At 38.4% G+C, this 20,516-nt stretch overlaps 1 protein-coding gene across 5 annotated transcripts in view; it reads left to right on the top strand.

Moving 5' to 3' along the window:
• PCB (Pyruvate carboxylase) overlaps positions 1-20,516 on the top strand; it is a 593,745-nt gene that overhangs the window by 40,857 nt on the left and 532,372 nt on the right. The window lies entirely within an intron of this gene.

Genomic DNA, 20,516 nt, shown 5'->3' with positions numbered 1-20,516 from the left:
ATGGCTTCAAAGTTGCCTGTACATCTGAAAGTGATTCTGGGAAGAAAAATTCTGTCATTGCATGACAAAATGATTATTTTGGGGAAAATAGAGCAAGGAAGAACGTATGCATCTTTAGCTAAAGAATGATTGCAATGAATCATCGATACAAACAATAAAGAAGTGTGAGGACAAAATTAAAGCAAGCATTAAGTTGGCAACAAACTCTGCAAGTGCAAACTCCACTTTTGTTAGTCTACATGATATGCTTATTGAAAAAATGGAACAGTTATCGAATGTTTGGATCGAAGACCAAAGGAATAGAAATGTGCCTCTCAGTTCTAATATGATCAGGTGCAAGGCCCAACATATTTATCATCACAAAGTCTCCCTCTGCTAATGCAAATGGTGAATCAAATTTCGGTGAATCCAAGGGATGGTTTGATAGATTTAAAAAAAAAAAAAAGAGCAAATCTGCACAATATTAAAGTTATTGGTGAGATTGCTTTTGTTGATGTAGAGGCAGTGGAAAATTTTTTACCAGAATTGAAAAAAATGTAATAGAAGAGGGAGGATACATGGCAGATCAGATTTTTAACTGTTATGAATCTTGACAGGACATATTTATCCAAAGAAGAATGAGTTGCACCTGGATTCAAAGTGTCAAAGGACAGAATCACTCTCCTATTTTGTACTAACGCTTCTGGTGATTATAAATACAAGCCTTTATTAGTGTATCATTCAGAAAACCCAAGGGCTTTGAAAGGCAGAAATAAATCCTATCTTCCCGTTTACTGGAAATTGAATAGAAAAGCATGGATGACTGGTTCACTGTTTAGTAATTGGTTTAGAGCATTGTTTCTTACCCGAAGTTAAAGGATATCTGAAAACTTAACATCTACACTTTCAAATGAGCCGAAATTGCTGGATGGGGAAACAGCACCTTCTTTATATCACAAACCTAGGCACTATCAAGAAATAAACCCAGACTGCCATTTTCCGTGTCCTCTACAGAGTAGAAATTTTGGGTTCCGCGACCAATTCTACTTTAAAACCGCTGTATGCAGCTGAGTTTTGGTTACTCAAATGGGCCATATGGAAGTCACAGTTACTTTCACAGCAGTGAGCTACAGTGATGGCCATGGCTCTCAGTCTGGAATGATTGCCAGTGTGAAGATGGAACAGAGACTCCTAACCTTCACTGTGAAAATGCTTGCGGGAAAGATCTCTTTCCCCAACATCTTGGACATGATCTGCTGGAGAGTTCCTCCTCCTGCACTGAGAATAAAGTCACAGTTGTGCTCTACCCATAGACTGTACATGACTGAAAGATTTTCTTCCCATACAAATGTCGATGATTATACAATTGATGGACATTAATCTGTACCGGTTTGCCTACGACAAGTAGTACAGGAGAAGGATCTTAACAAAAGCATGTGGTCTGCTCCTCACCCAGTAGGGGACGAATTTGAGCTGTAAAATCTATCTGTGATCCGTGAAGAAACTATCTGTGTTACTCCATTCTGTGAACCACAAATTCCTGTATTCTAGATAATATTGGTGCAAATACACCATAGAAAACTCTTAAACGAAAAACTATGTTTGTAGTATTGAAAATGGCATTTTATCTGTATCTTGTATTGTGCTCATCCTTCACAACGAGCTGCAATATATTGCACTACCTCAAATAAGTAACGCTTCACTAAAAGAGAAGACTATTGTTACTTATTCTCAGTGGTCACCACCACCCAGATGGCACCATTTCAAGGTGGGTGGGCAGGTACCTTGGTATTGCAGACATGACAATCCAGTTGTGAAGATAATCCCACAATATGAGATGGGCACCACCACCCAGACGGGTAGTGGTGGTGGTGGTGCCGCCCACTGAGAATAAGTAACAATAGTCTTCTCTTTTAGTGAAGCGTTACTTATTCAAGGTAGTGCAATATATGGCAACTAGTTGTGAAAGATGAGCATAATATGAGATACAGATAAAATGATGCCCTTTCACACTACAAACGTAGTTTTTCATTTAAGAGTTTTCTATGATGTAATTACACCAATATTATATAGATTATTTATACTCTTAAACGTATGATGCCTTGTTACTTTGACTTAAACATTATTATGTATTCTAGATGTACGGAGAAGTGGTTCACATGGTATCTTTTCCTGGATTGGACTTTACTGATTCAATTTTGATATTTTGTTGTTATTATTATTAATTATCATTATTATTATTTTGTTATTATTAATAATTATCATTGTTGTTATTATCTTCTTATATTACCATCCATGTGAAACCCCCGGCAGCATGCCATGATGGGTACATTGTATCGTACCTTTACGTACAATAAGAATTTATCATTCCTTATCTTAGACAATGCCCCAAGTCACTGTGTCGCTTCTCGATTGCAATCCAAATGTAAAACTTTATTTCTTCCTCCGAACACAACATCAATTTTACAGCCCCTGGACCAAGGAATCATTTTGACTTTTAAATCTTATTATCTAAGGAGAAGTTTGGCAAATCTTTTTGATAAAATTGAAAAATTTCCAGATAAAAATGTGCACAAATGTTGGGCTGAATTCACAATACTAACAGGTATTGAAATAATCGAACAGTCATGGACTGAAATGAAGAAGTCAACTTTGAAGAACTATTGGAAGAAGCTACACCCAGGAAGTGGCTCACAAGATCTCAATATTATTCAGACAGAAGTTGAGAAAATTATTAAACTTTCAAACATTATTGGAGGTGAGGGATTTAGTGATGTAGGGCAGGAAGAAATTTTAGAACACATTCATTCCCATCAGGAGGAATTAAAAAATGAAGAGTTAGAAGAACTACTGGACTTTAATAAAGATGTTTGTGAAGAAGAAGAAAATGAAGAGCAGAAGAAACTGAACTAACAAACAAGGGTATATCAGAGATTCTAAGTGCAGCTGAGTTTCTGAGGGAGAAGATTATGCAGGAAGATCCAGACTTTCATAGGAGTACAAAAATTATGAGAGGCATTGACAATATTGTGGTTTCTTATGTTGACATGAGAAAGATCATGACAAAACAGCTACAGACAAAAATTACAGATTTTGTAAGTAAACTTCAAAAGCATGCTCACCTTTGGCTAGCAGTTTCATCTATTGAACGTTTCTTCATATGTGTTTGTAAGTCATGGTCAATTAAAAGCTTTATTTTATTGTTTTACTTTTTTCAGCTTGCAGTTTTATTTTAAATTTAGGTAGGAATTCATTTCAATTCTATAATGGAAGCGTATGCCCGATTAAGTTTCTGTTGTTTCCATAATTTAGTTTTGATTTTTTTGGGAAGTTAAGTTTTATTTCATTGTGTTTTCTTTTAACATAGGGGCCCTTTAATTTACGTTAGAGGCATGAACTTGCTGTCACTCAATTGGATCAATTAGAATGAGAGACGAGAAATTATGGAGGAAGTCAGTCTTGCTGTTCATTTTTGAAACCCCCATTCCAGCAAAAATTAGTATAGAAAAATATTACATACTTCCGTATATTTTATGTTTTTAGTTGGAATACATTTTAAATTATAAAGTGAAACTATTATTAAATTACAGTTGTTCAGAGTGAAACGGATACAAAAATATAGATTGTGACAAGTTTAATAATAGGAAATATACATATATTAGATTAGATACATACAAATAAAATACAAATAGAAACATCCAAGGTGATGACTCAGCCACGAGCGCCTTTATCCCATACTACCCAAACCTATCACAACACGTTTGTAGAATCTTAAAATCACATGGGATAAAATGCGTACAACTCACAGGCAGAAAATTACGATCCCTCATCTCTAAGGTAAAAACACCTGTCCCCACCCTACTACAAAGCGGATTGGCCTACCACATCTCTTGCCGTGACTGCACTAGCTGCTACATCGGGGGAAACTGGGAGATGGCTCGAAAAACGCCTTTCTGAACACAAAAGAGCAATCCGCTTAGTGGATGTGGAGAACTCAGCTATTGCCGAACACGTTTGGGCAACCCACCACGACATTGACCCACACCGCGATGTCGTAATTGTGGATAAGTCCCGCCATTATCGGCGACACGCCTGGTTGAAGTCGTTAAACATCAAATGCTCCAATACCTCAGTGAACAGGAACAGTGGTTGTCAAGTACACCCTATCACTGAAACAGCAGTCCTGTCCATTGACAAATGCTGGCCACGTCCACGTCCACATCACAGCCACAGGCTTCAACATTCAACAATTAATCACGCACTTCACGTACAAGATGGCAGTACATGCCCTCATCCTCCATTCTAACTGTCAGTTTAACTGAAGAAGGTTGACTAAACAACCGAAAGCTTTTATTTGTATGTATCTAATCTAATATATGTATATTTCCTATTATTAAACTTGTTACAATCTATATTTTTGTATCCGTTTTGCTCTGAGCAACTGTAATTTAATAATAATAATGAATCCAGAGTGCACAGGCCTCTTTAATCATAAAGTGAAACTGTTAATTTCTTTTAAAAATAAATTGCACCATTTGTAAAACAGATTATGGTTTTAATTTCCTACATGAAAAGTTTCAGAACCTAACTCTTGTTTTTCTATAACAGTATTGTGGAATCGCCAAGTGCAGACGTTGGTCGGAACGTAACCCCCATTCTCGGCGGGGGTCACCTGTATTTTACTTAATGACTATTTACAGCAGTCACATTTTTTAAGAAACATTATCTGATGTTTACTGCTTGAGGTTTCACAGACATTCTCTCAGATATGCCAGACAAGCTGTACTTGCTACCTGGGAGTCTAAAACGCTGATGGAACTGATATTCAGGTGACACTCAAGTCAAGTGGATCCAATTTCGGCAAAGTCCGAACGGTCCGTGACAGCCAAATCCTCTGCTTGCACCTTCACGATGGTGGGACTGTTAGTAATCCTGGGTATAACCTCCATGCACAAGTACATGGTGGGTGACCACCCAGGTGTGAACCAACGTAAGCAGGGGTCGAGGTGTGGCGCCCACACCACATGGAGGAATGCCACCCCTCTATGTTACCAGGCAGTACTAGGTGGTAGATGACTCTCATCAACTGGTGCAATACCACCACTTTGCTTATTGGAGGCTTGAAGTGGTGGAACCCATGTTTAGTCTCTAGAGCTAAGTTCTGGTTAACCCTTCTCCACCTCTTCCATCATGCAGTTGCCTGCAACTTTTGCCCATCTCTGCTCCCACCTCTGTCCAAACCAGATGGTTCTGTTGTCATTTCGGCCAAGGATAAAGCTGACTTGTTAGCATCCCATTTTACTTCCAACTCATGCATTAATGATCTTGGTAAAACACCTCCCACCATTCCCAACATGCTCCATTCAATGCCTCCTGTGGTCTTCCGTCAAAGGATGTCAGAAAGATTTTAACGAATATTAATGCTAAGAAAGCTCCAGGTCCCGATGGTATTTCTCCACTTGTTCTCAAAATCTGCGCTCCTGAACTTACTCCTATTCTTTGCCGCCTTTTTTTCACTTTCTTATTCCAAAGGTGTTTTTCCTTCTGCTTGGAAATTTGCTCATGTCCAGCCAGTTCTTAAAAAGGGTGACAAATCCCTCCCATCCAGTTATCGTCCCATTGCAATTACTTCTACTCTTTCTAAAGTAATGGAGAAATCAATTAACCGGCAACTCTTAAACTACCTAGAAACCTTCCATCTGATCAACGATCGCTAGTATAGATTTCATCAGTGTTCATCCACTGGTGATATTCTGGCTTATGTTACCCATTTATGGATTAATGTTACCCATTTATGGATTAATTCAATGGAAAGGTTTGGTGAAACACAAGTAGTAATCTCAAAGGCTTTCGATCGTGTTTGGCATAAAGGTCTTCTAAACAAGCTCCCATCTTATAGTTTGCCAACTGTTTTTAGTAACTGGTTATCAAGTTTTCTCTCTGATCGCTCACTGAGAGTGATGGTTTGTTTGATTGTTATTTTGGTTTTTAAGAGCATTAGCAACTAAGGCCATATTGCTCCGGGGATATGCGGTGGTCATTCCCTGATCTTTCCACATCCTCCGTATTTGGTGGTCACGGGCTCGAACCCTGGTCTAATCAAGAAGCGTGTGCTACGCACTGTTGCTCCTGCTCAACTGGCTACGGAGGCACCTGAGGGTGATAGTAGATTGCTCTCTGTCTTCTAACTTCTCCACTAATGCCGGTGTCCCCCAAGGTTCAGTTCTTCCCCCCACTCTTTTCCTCTTGTATATTAATGACCTTCTTCCATTGATTGGAAATCCTATCCATAGTTTTGCCGATGATAGCACATTGCATTCTACTTTCCATTTTGAGAAACCTTGTCCCTCAATGAGCTTGTACTTCCCGAAAATCTGCTATCGATTCCTTAAATGCCGATCTTCAGGTAATTCTCCAGTGGAGCAAAGACAACTTAGTTGATTTTAATCCTTCTAAAACTGTCTTGTCCTATATATATCGCAAAAATGATTCTTCTGGTCCTGTGCTTATCTTTAGTGACACTCTGATTTCTAGGCAAAATGATATCTCTTTTGGGGATTACCCTGACTTCTAATCTCTCTTGGCACAAGCACATTACAAATATTGCTTCTTCTGCATCTAAAAAACTTGGTTTTCTCTTTCGCTCTCGGCATTAATTTTCTTCCAAACAGCTGCTCACTCTGTATAAATTGCAAATACGCCCTGCCATGGAATATTGTTCCCACATATGGGGTGGTGCTCCCAAAACCTCTCTCAGGCTTCTTGATTCCATTCAGAAGAGGGCAGTTAGGTTAATTAGTGATTCATCTCTAACAGAGTCTCCACTCGCTGTCTCATAGACATACTGTTTCTGCTGCATGCCTCTTCTACAGATACTTCCATGGGCATTGTTCTTCTGAATTGGCTTCTATAATTCCCGCTCTCTCTTTCAAAACAGTCCGAACACGTGCCGCCACCAGCCAACGTCCATTTACTGTCCAACTTCAAACTCATAGAACCAACTTTTCATCTTCCTCGTTTATTCATTCAACTGCTGTTTTCTGGAAGAACCTTCCTTCACACGTATTTCCTGAAAATTACAGTCTACAAAAGTTCAAGTCCAATGTCAACAAATATCTTCTTTCGTCTTCTCAACCTCCAACCCAAGCACGGTACTAAGTACTATAGATTCTAACACCTCTCGTGTTTGGGGTTCACATAAAAAAAAAAAAAAAAAAAAAAAAAAAAAATCTCAACTACATTTTTAATGTAAATTTAAAAAGTGTACCTGAAATTTGCTCTATCATGTCAATTTTTTACAAGTAAAAAAAAAAAAAAAACTCCACAAATATTGAGATGTTGAAAGTGGTGCTTCTAGTTTATTTTGTATTTTTACAGATTTTACAAATACGGTAGAGCGACATTTATCCGGAATAATTGATGTCAGACCTCTTCCGGATAGCCAAATTTTCTGGATAATCGAACTGGAAAATTTTCTGAGTAATTTTTTCGGTAAGATTAAATAAATTTAATCTAATTATTTAATTAAATAAATTTAATATTACCTTATGATTAAATTAAATAAAAAAAAAAAATTATAAACTAATCTTGGAAAACAGAAATATCCATCTTGGCATTTTTATGATTTTTATATAAAAACAGGAAAATTAGAAAGATTTTTAAATGCTCTCAGATTTTTCAACTTGCTGATAACGAGTACATTCAATCTGTGCTTCCCAATGACATTTGCACATGTATCAATTGTAACTCGCTCCTTTCTCATCTTAAAATCTGGTGCAGGCATATTTTTTTTTGTGGCTATGGTTTTTTTTTTGGTAATGCTTTCCATAATAAACCAGTCTCATCAACGTTATAAATGTTTTCTTTCTCGTAATTTGCTTAACTGAAGTGAACTTCCTTTTCAAAGGACACCGCTGCTGATTCGTCTGCAAAATGTTTCTTGCCTTGAGTGTCTAGTTCACGCATACCATGTCTCAGTTTAAAATTTTTCAGCTAACCTGTGCTTGCCCTAAAATCTTCATTACCTCTTAATTTTCGATTAAAATCCAATGCTTTTTCACACAACATTGGGCCAGACACTGGTTCACCTAAACTTTGCTTCTGAAGAAACCACAAATAAAGTGCACTCTCTAAAGTGGGATTTTCAGGTTTCAACATCATCTTTTTCCTGCTAGATCCTCCTTCACTATCCATAATCGACACAAATTCTGTTATAACATTGGAATTTTTCTTGATGTTGTAAATTGTTGAAGTCCCCACATTAAACACTTTGGAGAGATTTGCTGAATTTTCACATTTTCTAATTCTATTAATAATTTCTGTTTTTTGTTGCAATGTTAAAACTATGCGTTTTCTTTTCGTTCACATTTTACCGTAAAAAAATTGAGAAAAATAATAAATCGCACAGTTTCGGGCCAATATTATTTTTACCGAATCTGGAGCTAAACAAATCTGAAATTCACTCATGAGTTTCTGAGAAAACTCAGTAGTCACAGTGATATTTTTCTAAAGCACATTTCTGGAGGTCACATAGAATTCTAGAGGTCATAACCATAAAACAATTTGCAGTTTTCGGTTTATTGGGTTTTTTGTTTGTATAATCGGTTATAAATGCATAGTAAACTCGATTTTTCACTTATTATAATCAAAATTCAATTTTCGGACGTGATCACTATAACTGGTGCTTATTGTTACTACCTTTAATATCGGTGCCTCCGTAGCCAGGTGGGAAGGAGCAGCAGTACATAGCACACGCTTCTTGATTAGACCTGGGTTCGAGCCCGTCACCACCAAATATGGAGGATGCGGAAAGGTCAAGGGAATGACCACCGCATATTCCTGGAACAATATGGCCTTAGTTGCTAACGCTCCTAAAAACCAAATAATAACAACAGCTACAATAAAATAACATAACCTTTAATATAAAAAAAAAAAATAAAAAAAAAAAAAATAAGCCTTTAAAATAATTCTGGATAACTGATGTTCTACTGTAGGTTATTTTTATGTAAAAATAGATAAAAATAGGAATATAAAAGGCTGTGTCCTCCTATCTAGCATAAATGGATACAAACTGGATTTCTTACATGTTATACTGGCTAAAATTTTGCATTTTTGACTTCCTCAGGCAGTTTCGGTAGCTCTTTCCTTTTTTTTTTTTTTTTTTTTTTAGCATCCTGCTGTAGTCAACAAATACTGACATTAACATTACTCCAGTACTGTTTTTTTCCATTTTCTTATAGCCTGATGGAATCTTTTTCCTTGCTCTTCACTTAAAACTACTTAAATTTTCTGCAAAATAGTTGAGATGAAAGTGTAAGATGTGTAACTTAATCATATTGCAGCCTAGTTTTCTGAAGTTTTCCAGCTTATCACATTTTCAAAGCCAGCCAAAGCACCTCTTTCAGTTTGATTCATGGATTAGTAGTAGCAGTGGAAGAGGCATGTGATGCAAGAAAGCGAGATTATGTAGCATCAGTCAAAAAAAAAAAAAAATTTCACACACCCATTCCCTCCAAAAGTTTGTCCAGTTCCTCCTTGAATTTATTTAAGCTATCACCTTCCACAACCACACATGGAAGTTTGTTCCACCAATTAACTACCTGCTGCTGACTAAAGGCAAATTTCCACACATCTGAATTACAACTGTCTTTCCTCAATTTGAATTCATCTTCTCAGGTGTGAAATCTGAGGAAGAGGAAGAATCCCATCAGAATTCAGCATGCTCAAACCCATTCAAGGCCTTGTACACCTCAATCAGATCACCTTGTATGTGCCTAGTCTACAGCTAGGCACCAATCCCAAATGTAGAATGCGCTAGTCCCACAGGATATAGTTATTGTCAATGATTCTATTGTTAGGGAAATATATTGTAGAAAAAGGGTGGTGGAATTAAACCATGTTACCTCTACCAGAGGCAAAAGTAGATATTGTGGAGCAGATATAATATTTTAAGGGCATATTTGTTGTACATTAGCACTAATGACATTAAGAGTAGGAGATCCAAGGACCTACTTAGCAAGTACAATGCAATTGTTGGAAAAAGGTTGCAAGTTAGCATTAAACTTGAAAGTGTCTGCAGTTTTGCCCATACATGCTAGGAGGGAGTATACGTTAAGAGCTAAGTCAATCAAATCAGCCATGGAGTCTGGCAAGGCTGATGGGGGGGGGGTAGAATTTTTCTCAGGGTGGTTGGTGCTTGTTAGCTGTTTCAAAGGGATGGGATACACTTAAATACAATAGCAAGAAGATTCTGTTATGCTATCAAGGCAGCGTTAGGTGGATTGAAAAACATAGCTTGGATGGTTACAGAGACTCGCAGATTAACTAGAGCCAGGCAGTGGAATCCACAACTAAGCATTTATATTTGCATGTAATACTAGGAATATAACAAATAAATTTGATGAAATTGGAAGTACTGATCCAGCCATCAAATGTAGACAATTTAAGAATATAGGAGAAATGCTGTCACTCAGACATAAGGATTGCTGAATTTGAACATGAAGTACAATCTGTACAAAAAGTACAATTTCTGTGTGTTTGATGTGTATCCTGCAGCTTCAAGAGTCTGCCTCAACTGTATGCGACAGACAAGAGAGTAGGGGGTGGAGGGTTATGCTCTTAGTTAAGAAACTTTAAATCCAAGGCAGTGCATCCAGTTGACATGGGTGGCAAGTGCAATGATGACTCAGTTTGGAGTGACATAACCAATGGGAAAACAAAATGAGAGGAGTATATTGGTAGTGTTATTTCTGGCGCAAGTCTACTAGGGCCATATTGTGCCGAGAGGAGTGTGTTGCATGCCTAATGCCTATGATGAGGGTAGCAAACAACCATATTTGCAAGAATATTTGCTGATGCTATCGAGGCAGTGTTAGGTGGGTTGGAAAACTGCTAGTTTGGGGGAATACAAGGACTAATAGATTAACAGTAGCCACTGGCAGAGGTGAAAGTGATTCTTGCACTGCTTCTATCGAAATGAGCAGCAGCCTGGAAAACAAGATACAGGATATTTCAGAGACTGCTGGGAGTCATCGTGGAACAAGTAAACACATGGGTTGTGTTAGGGCAGCTAAGAATAAGAACAGGTGCATGTATACTTGCATGTACACCAATGCTAGGAGTTTGGTAAATAAATTTTATAAATTTGAAGTATTGCTAAAAACATCAAAGGCAGATATTGTTGGGATATCAGAGACATGGTGTCACACAGATATAAGGAATGCAGAACTGGAATTTGGGGAATACAATGTGTATAGAAGGGATAGACAGGACAGGAGAGGAGGAGGGGTTATGCTATTAGTTAAGAAACACATAAAATCCAAGGAAGTGAAGCCAGTCGACATTGTGGACAGGGCAGTGTCGAGTCAGTTTGGTGTGACATAAGCATAAGCATAGGGAAATCAAAATTGAGAGTAGGAGTGTGCTATAGGCCTAATGACTCTGAGTATAATAAGATACTGTACAGAGAAATAGTGGGCCAGTAAATCAGAGAGTCTTATAATGGGGGATTTTAATTTCCCAGATATTGACTGGAATTTGTGGGTTGGTCACTCACACATTAGCAAGGCTTTTGTGGATTTATTGGATGATTGTTTTCTACATCAGCATGTTCGGGAGGCAACTAGAGGGAGCAGTACTCTTGATCTGATTATCAGTAGTGATTCTTCATGCATTCAAAATCTGCAGATACAGGAACCACTAGGTGGCAGTGATCACAGTGTGCTGAAGTGGGATTTACTCAAGGAGGTAAAGGGAAGGGTTTTTGCTTTCGTAAAGGCGACTATGATGGTCTGAGACAGTATTTAAGTTCTACACAGTGGGACCAACTGATGATGTTACCAACAGCAAATTCAAAATGGGAAGCATTCAAAGAACTAATCTTGGAAGCTACCAGGCTTTACATACGGGCGCCTCCGTAGCCAGGTGGGAAGGAGCAGCAGTGCGTAGTACACGCTTCTTGATTAGACCGGGGTTCGAGCCCGTCACCACCAAATACGGAGGATGCGGAAAGGTCAAGGGAATGACCACCGCATATTCCCGGAGCAATATGGCCTTAGTTGCTAATGCTCCTAAAAACCAAATAAGAAGAGAGAAGAAGAAGCTTTACATACCAACTAAGAAATATTGTTCAAGGTTCAGGCCTAAATGAATGTCAGATGAACTAATGAGACATATGGTAGAGAAGAAAAATGCAGGGGATACATACAAATTAATGGGTGACATGGAAGCCTATGATAGATATAAGTTGGTCTGTAACCAAGTCACAAAGGATATTAGGCAGGCAAAGGCAGATTATGATTAATCCTTGGCAAAGGATGCAAAGAAAAACAGAAAAGAGCTCTTTACCTATTTAAACTCAAGAAGGAAAGGATAAATCAGATTGGTCCACTGGATATTGATGGTTCAACAGTTGAGGATCCTGCTCAGGTGGCTAACAAACTAAATGAGTATTTTGCCTCTACATTCACACATGAGGAGTTATTCAGGAAGGGGAATGTCGTAGGTGAAGTAAACATTGGCAGTGAGCTAGATGATTTTGTAATAACTGAGAGGAAAGTGGAGGAGAAATTGTTGAGGATAAACATAAAAAAGGATCTATCCCGGTGTCTCCCAACCTTTTTTTTTACCGTGCCCCACCTAAGTCTTTCTAAAATTCTGATGCCCCCTATGTAACGTTGGGAAACACCGATATACATATTTTTTATATTCAAAAATTGAATTATTCCCTAAATGAAGCCTAATTACAACTTGTTCAGGACACAAGACTTAGGTTTTAGGAAGAAATCATTAGGAAATTATTAAGAAAAAAACAGCAAGTAAATTTTCACAACATATAGACTAGTAAAATTCAAGTACAAAATAATTTATATGAAAGATTTTTCTATAATATTTAAATCTTTAGTAATTATTATTTAATTGTTTAATAATTTCAACATTCCATGTGAAGTCACTTCTAGATGAGTGCACTAAATTTAGTGAGACCCTTGTGCTTGATGCTTGCCGCAGAGAGATTTTATATTGAGCTCCAATTTAGTCAGCTTCAGTCTCAAGTCTCCCCGTTTTGTGATATCCAGTCGATTTCTTTTCTTTAGTAACAAATCATTTATGGCACTAAATCCACATTCAGCTAAATATGAAGATGGAAAAATGTAACAATAGCTCTCTTGCAAAGTTGGTTGAATTTGGGCATTTAATTTCTGTTTCATCCCAAAGCCATGCCATCACTCCTTATATATTGAATAAAGTTTTAACTGACTCATCATTTTGCATTCCTGAGAGTTCTTCTTGGTACTGCGTTGATACATCAGACAAATCCACTAACATTGGTTGCATCATCCAGGTTGCAAAATCAATTTGTTTTAAATCAGAAAACCTTTCTTTTAAATCAGCGAACAGAATTATCAGATGATTGACAATAAGAAGTACAGCGGTATCAGCCACTTCACATTTTTGCAGCCAACGAAACTGTTCAAAATTTTTGTTACAAATATATTTTTGACATAATTCAATAAATGTAATGAAACCAAATATCTTCGCTTTTGCATCGACGAGAGTTTTATTTGTTCCTCGAAGTTGTTTATTTAATATATTTAATTTTTCAAAGATATCACTAAATAACTCACAAATGCTTTACCATCGACCATTAACAGATGCTTCATTTCAGGTTTGTCACTTAAAAAGTCATTAATAGTATCAAACAGTTCCATAAATCTTTTCACGCAGTTCCCTTTCGAGAGCCACCTTACTTCAGCGTGAATTAAAAGTCTCACATGGTCTGCATTTTGTTTTTCACTAAAAAGCTTGAGGAGACGCTCACATTTGGCATTAGATTTAATAGCATTGACACACTTTATAACAGATTTTAGTACTTCATTAAGAACAGGCGAAATATTTTTAGCTACCAAGTTTTCCCTATGAATAACACAATGCACAAGAAGCATTTCTGGATTCTCATCTTTCATCAATTTTAAGCAGCCATTTTTCTTGATCATCATATTTTTGAATTGCCCCCCTGAACAATCAAATTTCCCCCATGTGGGGCGTGGGACCCACGTTGGGAAACACCGATCTATCCAGTTATATTAAATGGATGGGATCTATCCAGTTATATTAAAGGAGGCAGCAAAGGAAGTAAGCAAACCCCTAGCCATAATTATGAGAGCTTCTTTGGACTCAAGGGAGGTACCCATAGACTGGAGATGTGCAAATGTAACCCGATTTCACAAAGGAGGATCAAAGGCTGACACAAGTAATTATAGACCTGTTAGTTTAACTTCTGTTCCAGGAAAATTAATGGAGGCACTGGTTAAAGAAGCACTGCAGGAACATCTAGACAAGAATTCAGTTATAGCTCAGACAGCATGGTTTTGTTAAGGGAAGGTCTTGCCTGACCAATTTTATTGGATACTATGATGTAGTCACAAAAGAACTGGATGCAGGGAATAACTTTGATATTATATATTTGGATCTTAGAAAGGCTTTTGATACTGTTGCACATGGAAGACTGCTGCACAAATTGGAGCAGTGTGGCATTGGAGGCAAATTGCTGCTATGGATAAAGGGATGGTTGAGTGGCAGAAGACAGAGAATGGTAATCAATGGACACTGCTCAACATGGACTAATGTTATTAGTGGAATTCCTCAGGGTTCAGTGTTGGGTCTGTTGTTGTTTTCTGTATTTATAAATGATATTGATGATGGTATATCAAGCTTAATGTCCAAGTTTGCAGACGATACAAAGGTTGGCAGGGTTGTTAAGGACACTACTGATGCTATGCTGCTGCAACAGGATCTGGAAAGGTTGAGCAGGTGGGCTGAGAGGTGGCAAATGAAGTTTAACATTGACAAAAGTAAAGTACTACATATGGGAAACAGTAACCCCAGAGCAACGTATCAACTCTGCGGTACTACACTGACAGTGGAGAATGAAAAGGACCTGGGGGTAATTGTGCAGGGAGATATGAAGTTCTCTGAGCAGTGCAGACGGAGCTGCAAGAGTAGCTCATGGTGTCTTGTCAATGATATACAGGAATTTTTCTAGCAGGGATAGGGAGGTGATTATTCCCTTGTATAAGGTAATGGTTAGGCCACACTTTGAGTACTGTATACAGGTCTGGAGGCCTCATTTCAAGAAGAATGTAGAGCTGCTGGAACGAGTACAGAGAAGGGCAACAAGATTAGTGAATGGAACAAAGGGTTGCTTTTACGAAGAAAGGCTTAAGTTTTGCAAATTGAAGAGACTGGAGACTAGGCACCGGTGAGGTGATCTGATAGAGGTGTATAAGGCCTTGAATGGTTTAAGCATGGGATTCTTCCTCTTTCTCAGAATAATCACCTGAGAGGGCATAAATTTAAATTGAGGAAAGACAGATGTAAGATAGATGTGTGGAAATTTGCCTTTAACCAGCTGGTAGTTGGTTGGTGGAACAGACTTCCATCACTTGTTGTTGAAGTTGATAGCCTAAACAAATTTAAGGCTCAGCTGGACAGGTATTTTGAACAAATGGAGGGATGAAATGGGAGTTTTTTTTTTTTTTTTTTTTGGATGATGCTGAATAAGCTTGCTTTCTTGCATCATATGCCTCTCTACTAATAGAGAGGCATATGATGCTATACAGACAAATAGTGGGCCATTAAATCAGAATGCCAAATAATGGGCGATTTTAACTTTCCATATATTGACTGGAACTTGTAAGTTCCAGTCAATATATGGCTGGAACTTACACAACAGAAAGATATTGAGACACTGATACAATAGAGAAATTTTTGTGCATTATTGGATGACTATTTTTCTACAGCAGCATATTAAACAGTCAACATGAGAGAGCAATACTCTTGACAACAAGATGTCTGATTATCGGTAGCAATTTTTTGTGCATTAATAATTTGCAGATAAAAGAACCATTAGATAGAAGTGATCACAGTGCACGGATGTGAGATTTACTTAAACACCAAATCCTGTCAGGGGTGAAGGGAAGGGAAGAGCAGAGAGAGCATTTACTTTTGTAAGGGTAACTATAGTGGTCTCGTCTCAGACAGTGTTTTGAACTCTATACAGTGGAACCATCTGATGTTACCAGCTGCAAATTCTAAATGGAAAATATTCAGGGAAGTAATCATAGACACTACTAGCCTTTTCATATAACTAAGAAATATCATTTAGGCTAAGACCTAAATAGATGTCATAAGAAACAATGAGACTTGTGGCAGAGAAGAAAAATGCATTGGATGCATAAAAATTCAGGTGATAAAAATTCAAAAGCCTACAAAAAATATAAACTAGTCTGTAACCAAGCACTGGGAAAATAAAACAAAAAAAAAAAAAAAAAATCACAAATGAGGGTTGGCTAGTGAAGGCAGATTACGAGAAGTCTCTGTCAAAAAATGCCAAGAAAAGCAGCAAAGGCTTCTTTACTTATATTAAAATTAGAAGGAAAGAATTAAATCACATTGGTCCATAATGTCGATGGTTTAACTGTTCATCCTGCACAGGTTGCTGGCAAACTGAATAGGTATTTTGCATCTACATTCATGCATCAGGAGTTCTTTAGAAAGGAGAATACTAGAAGTTCACCAAAATCTATCTGGGAACAAAATTACAAAGGGTACTAGGAAAGTTTTTTGCAATATGACGCAACAATGAATCACAGGAAGCTGCTTGTTGCTGCATGTTGAGACATGTTCATACGTGCATAGTAGCCGCCGCGCCAAGTCGATGGGCTCAGTTATTCATTAGTAGTGAGAGTGTAAAGTGCTTGCGATGGCATCATGGTCACGAAATGAGATAAGGACAGTTTTGCGGTATAATTTCGTGCGTGGTTTAACCATAGACCAGTGCTTAGAAGAAATGACTCTTGCACTAGATGATGATTGTCCACATCGTACAACGATATTCAGGTGGTATAGAGAATTCCAAAGGGGAAATTTCACTCTGGAGGATTCTAAGAGGCCGGGAAGGCCATGAACGTCAGTTACGGAGGAAAACGTTACTGCTGTGAGGAAAATGCTTGACGAAAACAGGCGAGTGACCTACCAACAGATAGAGGATACTTTGGGCCTAAATGCACCAGCAATTCGTTCGATTCTGCAAGATCATTTGCACATGAAGAAACTTTGTTCTCTCTGGGTGCCGCATCAACTGACTGAAGAGCAGATGACACGACGTGTGACTTGGTGCCGGGAGATGTTAAAAAAGTTTGATAAGGGACAATCTCGGTATGTGAACAACATCGTGACAGGTGACGAGACTTGGCTGTACTATTACGATCTGCTGACCAAGGCTCAAAACAAAGTTTGGGTCTTTGATGATGACGACACACCCGTAATTGTCAGAAAATCCCGATCTGTAAAGAAGAAAATGATAGCTGTATTTTTCAAATCGAGTGGAATTGTGGAACATATCGTTTTGGACACGCAGAAGACAGTCACAGCTAAGTGGTATACTGAACAATGCCTGCCTAAAGTCATTGGATCTATGAAGAACCTGCGGCCAAAGTCAAGAATGGACACCTGGTACCTCCATCACGATAATGCTGCAGCTCACCGCGCCAAAGCCTGCACCGAATATTTGACCACGACAGGACTGAAACTTCTCGAGCACCCTCCCTACAGACCAGACCTTGCTCCCTGCGACTTTGCACTGTTCTCGCATGTGAAAATGAAGCTAAAAGGGAGGCGGTTTTCCAGTGATGAGGACCTTCTACAGGCTTGGGACAACGAGTGTGCTTTACTCCCTAGTGAAACTTGGCAGAACTGGTTTAAAGATTGGTTTCGGAAGATGGAGAGGTGTATTGAATGTATAGGAAATTACTTTGAAAAAATTAAATAAACAAAGCTGTATTGCAAAACTTTCCTAGTACCCTTTGTATTTTGATCAGGCAAGGGTAGCATGGTTTTTTTTATCCCAGAACTCAGGTTTTTCATTCAGCAAACAGATAATCTACCACAGAACACACACATAATTTACATACAGTATATATATATATTTTTTTTTTTTTTTAATGAAAACCCCAAACACGAGAGGTATTAGAACCTATAGTACTTAGTACCATGCTTGGGTTGCAAGTTGAGAAAACGAGAGAAGATATTTCTTGACCTTAGCCCAACTTCTGTAGACTGAAAATTTCAAGAAATACATATGAAGGAAGGTTGTTCCAGAAAATGGCAGTTGAATGAATAAACGAGGAAGATGAAAAGTTGGTTCTGTGAGTTTGAAGTTGGACAGTAAATGGATGTTGACTGGTGGTGGAATGTGATCAAACTGTTTTGAAAGAGAGCGCAGGAATTATAGAAGAAAATTCAAAGGAAAGTACAGTGCCCGTGGAAGAATCTGTAGAAAAGTCATGCAGCAGAAACAGTATGTCTATGAGACAGCAGTGGAGAGACTCTGTTAGAGATGAGTCATTAATTAACCTAACTGCCCTCTTCTGAATGGAATCTAGAAGCTTCAGACCGGTTTTGGGGACACAGCCCCAATATTCAATGGCAGGGCGGATTTGCGATTTATACAGAGTGAGCAGCTGTTTGGAAGAAAAGTAATGCCGAGAGCGAAAGAGAAAACCAAGTTTTTAGATGCAGAGGAAGCAATATTTGTAATGTGCCTGTGCCAAGAGAGATTAGAAGTCAGGGTAATCCCCAAAAGAGATATATCATTTTGCCTAGAAATCGGAGTGTCACTAAAGATAAGCATAGGAGCAGAAGAATCCTTTTTGTGAGATATAAGACAAGACTAAGTTTTAGAAGGATTGAAATCAACTAAGTTATCTTTGCCCCACCGGAGAATTACCTGGAGATTGGCATTTAACGAATTGGTAGCGGTTATTCGAGAAGTTGAAGCTGATTGGGCAGGGAAACGTTTCTCAAAATGGAAAGTGGAATGCAATGTGCTATCATCAGCAAAACTATGGATGGGATTTCCAGTCAATGGGAGAAAGTCATTAATACACAAGAGGAAAAGAGTGGGGGAAAGAACTGAACCTTGGAGGACACCAGCATTAGTAGAGAAGTTAAAAGACAGAGAGCCATCTACCATCACCCTCAGTGAGCGATCAGAGAGAAAACTGGGTAACCAATTACTAAAAACAGTTGGCAAACCATAAGATCGAAGCTTGTTTAGAAGACCTTTATGGCAAACACGATCAAAAGCCTTTGAGATGTCAAGAGCAACTACTTGTGTTTCACCGAACCTTTCCATTGAATTAGTCCATAAATGGGTAACATAAAAACCAGAATATCACCAGTGGATCGACACTGACTGAATCCATACTGGCGATCGTTGATCAGACGGAAGGTTTCTAGGTAGTTTAAGAGTTGGCGGTTAATTGATTTCTCCATTACTTTAGAAAGAGTAGAAGTAATTGCAATGGGACGATAATTGGATGGGAGGGATTTGTCATCCTTTTTAGGAACTGGCTGGATGTGAGCAAATTTCCAAGCAGAAGGAAAAACACCTTTGGAATAAGAAAGTGAAAAAAGGTGGCAAAGAATAGGAGTAAGTTCAGGAGCACAGGTTTTGAGAACAAGTGGAGAAATACCATCAAGACCTGGAGCTTTCTTAGCATCAAGATTCATCAAAATCCTTCTGATATCCTTTTGACAGAAGACTACAGGAGGCATTGAATGGAGCGTGTTGGGAATGGTGGGAGGTGTTTTGCCAAGATCATTAATACATGAGCCTGAAGAAAAATGAGATGCTAGCAGGTCAGCTTTATCCTTGGCTGAAGTGACAACAGAACCATCTGGTTTGGACAGAGGTGGGAGCAGAGATTGGCAAAAGTTGCGGCCAATAGCTTTGGCAAGAGACCAGAATGCTCGGCTACCATTAGGGCAAGAAGCAAGTTTTCTACTCTTAGCCTGTTCAAACTCTAGTTTGGACTGATTAATAACTGCTTTACAATTGTTGCGAGCTTTGGTGTAGGCAGAAAATGAAACTGAAGAATTAGAAACAAGCCAATTAGGATATGCAACATTCTTCTCTGGAACAGCCTTAGCACATTTATTGGAAAACCAAGGTTTAGATAAGGGACGAGATTTTAACGTGGAGTGTGGGATAAAGGATTCCATTTCTGCAAGAATAATTTCACTGACACGATCTGAGCAAACGTTGACATTAGAAGTTTTGAAACAGTAATCCGACCAAGGAAAAGAAGAAAAGAAGTCTCGCAGGTCATCCCATTTTGCATTCTTGTAATGCCAAACAACACGAGGTTGGGAATAGCCATGAGATAAAGGTTCCATTGGAGAAGAGACAATCACCAAGTTGTGATCTGAAGTGCCTAAAGGACCTCTCACTTCGTGTACTTAGAAGGGTTGTTTGTGAGAAAAAGATCAAGTATATTGGCTGTATGATTAGGATTATCTGGTTTTTTTTGTAGGTAAATGAACAATCTAGGTCATTAGTAATTGCAAAAGCCTCAGCATCTCGACATGCTGGGTCGGTGTGACTAGAAAACGGAAGCCAGCTGGAGTTGTGAACATTAAAATCACCAAGGAAATTACCTCACTGTTAGGAAAGTTGGACTGGAGAAAGTCAAGTTGCA

This window comes from Mastigoproctus giganteus, chromosome 2 (assembly GCF_048544385.1).
Source record: "Mastigoproctus giganteus isolate SK-2022 chromosome 2, ASM4854438v1, whole genome shotgun sequence".
Classification (NCBI taxonomy): Eukaryota; Metazoa; Arthropoda; class Arachnida; order Uropygi; family Thelyphonidae; genus Mastigoproctus; species Mastigoproctus giganteus.
The sequence above is the reverse complement of the archived record's forward strand: the minus strand, read 5'-3'. Positions and strand labels throughout refer to the sequence as shown.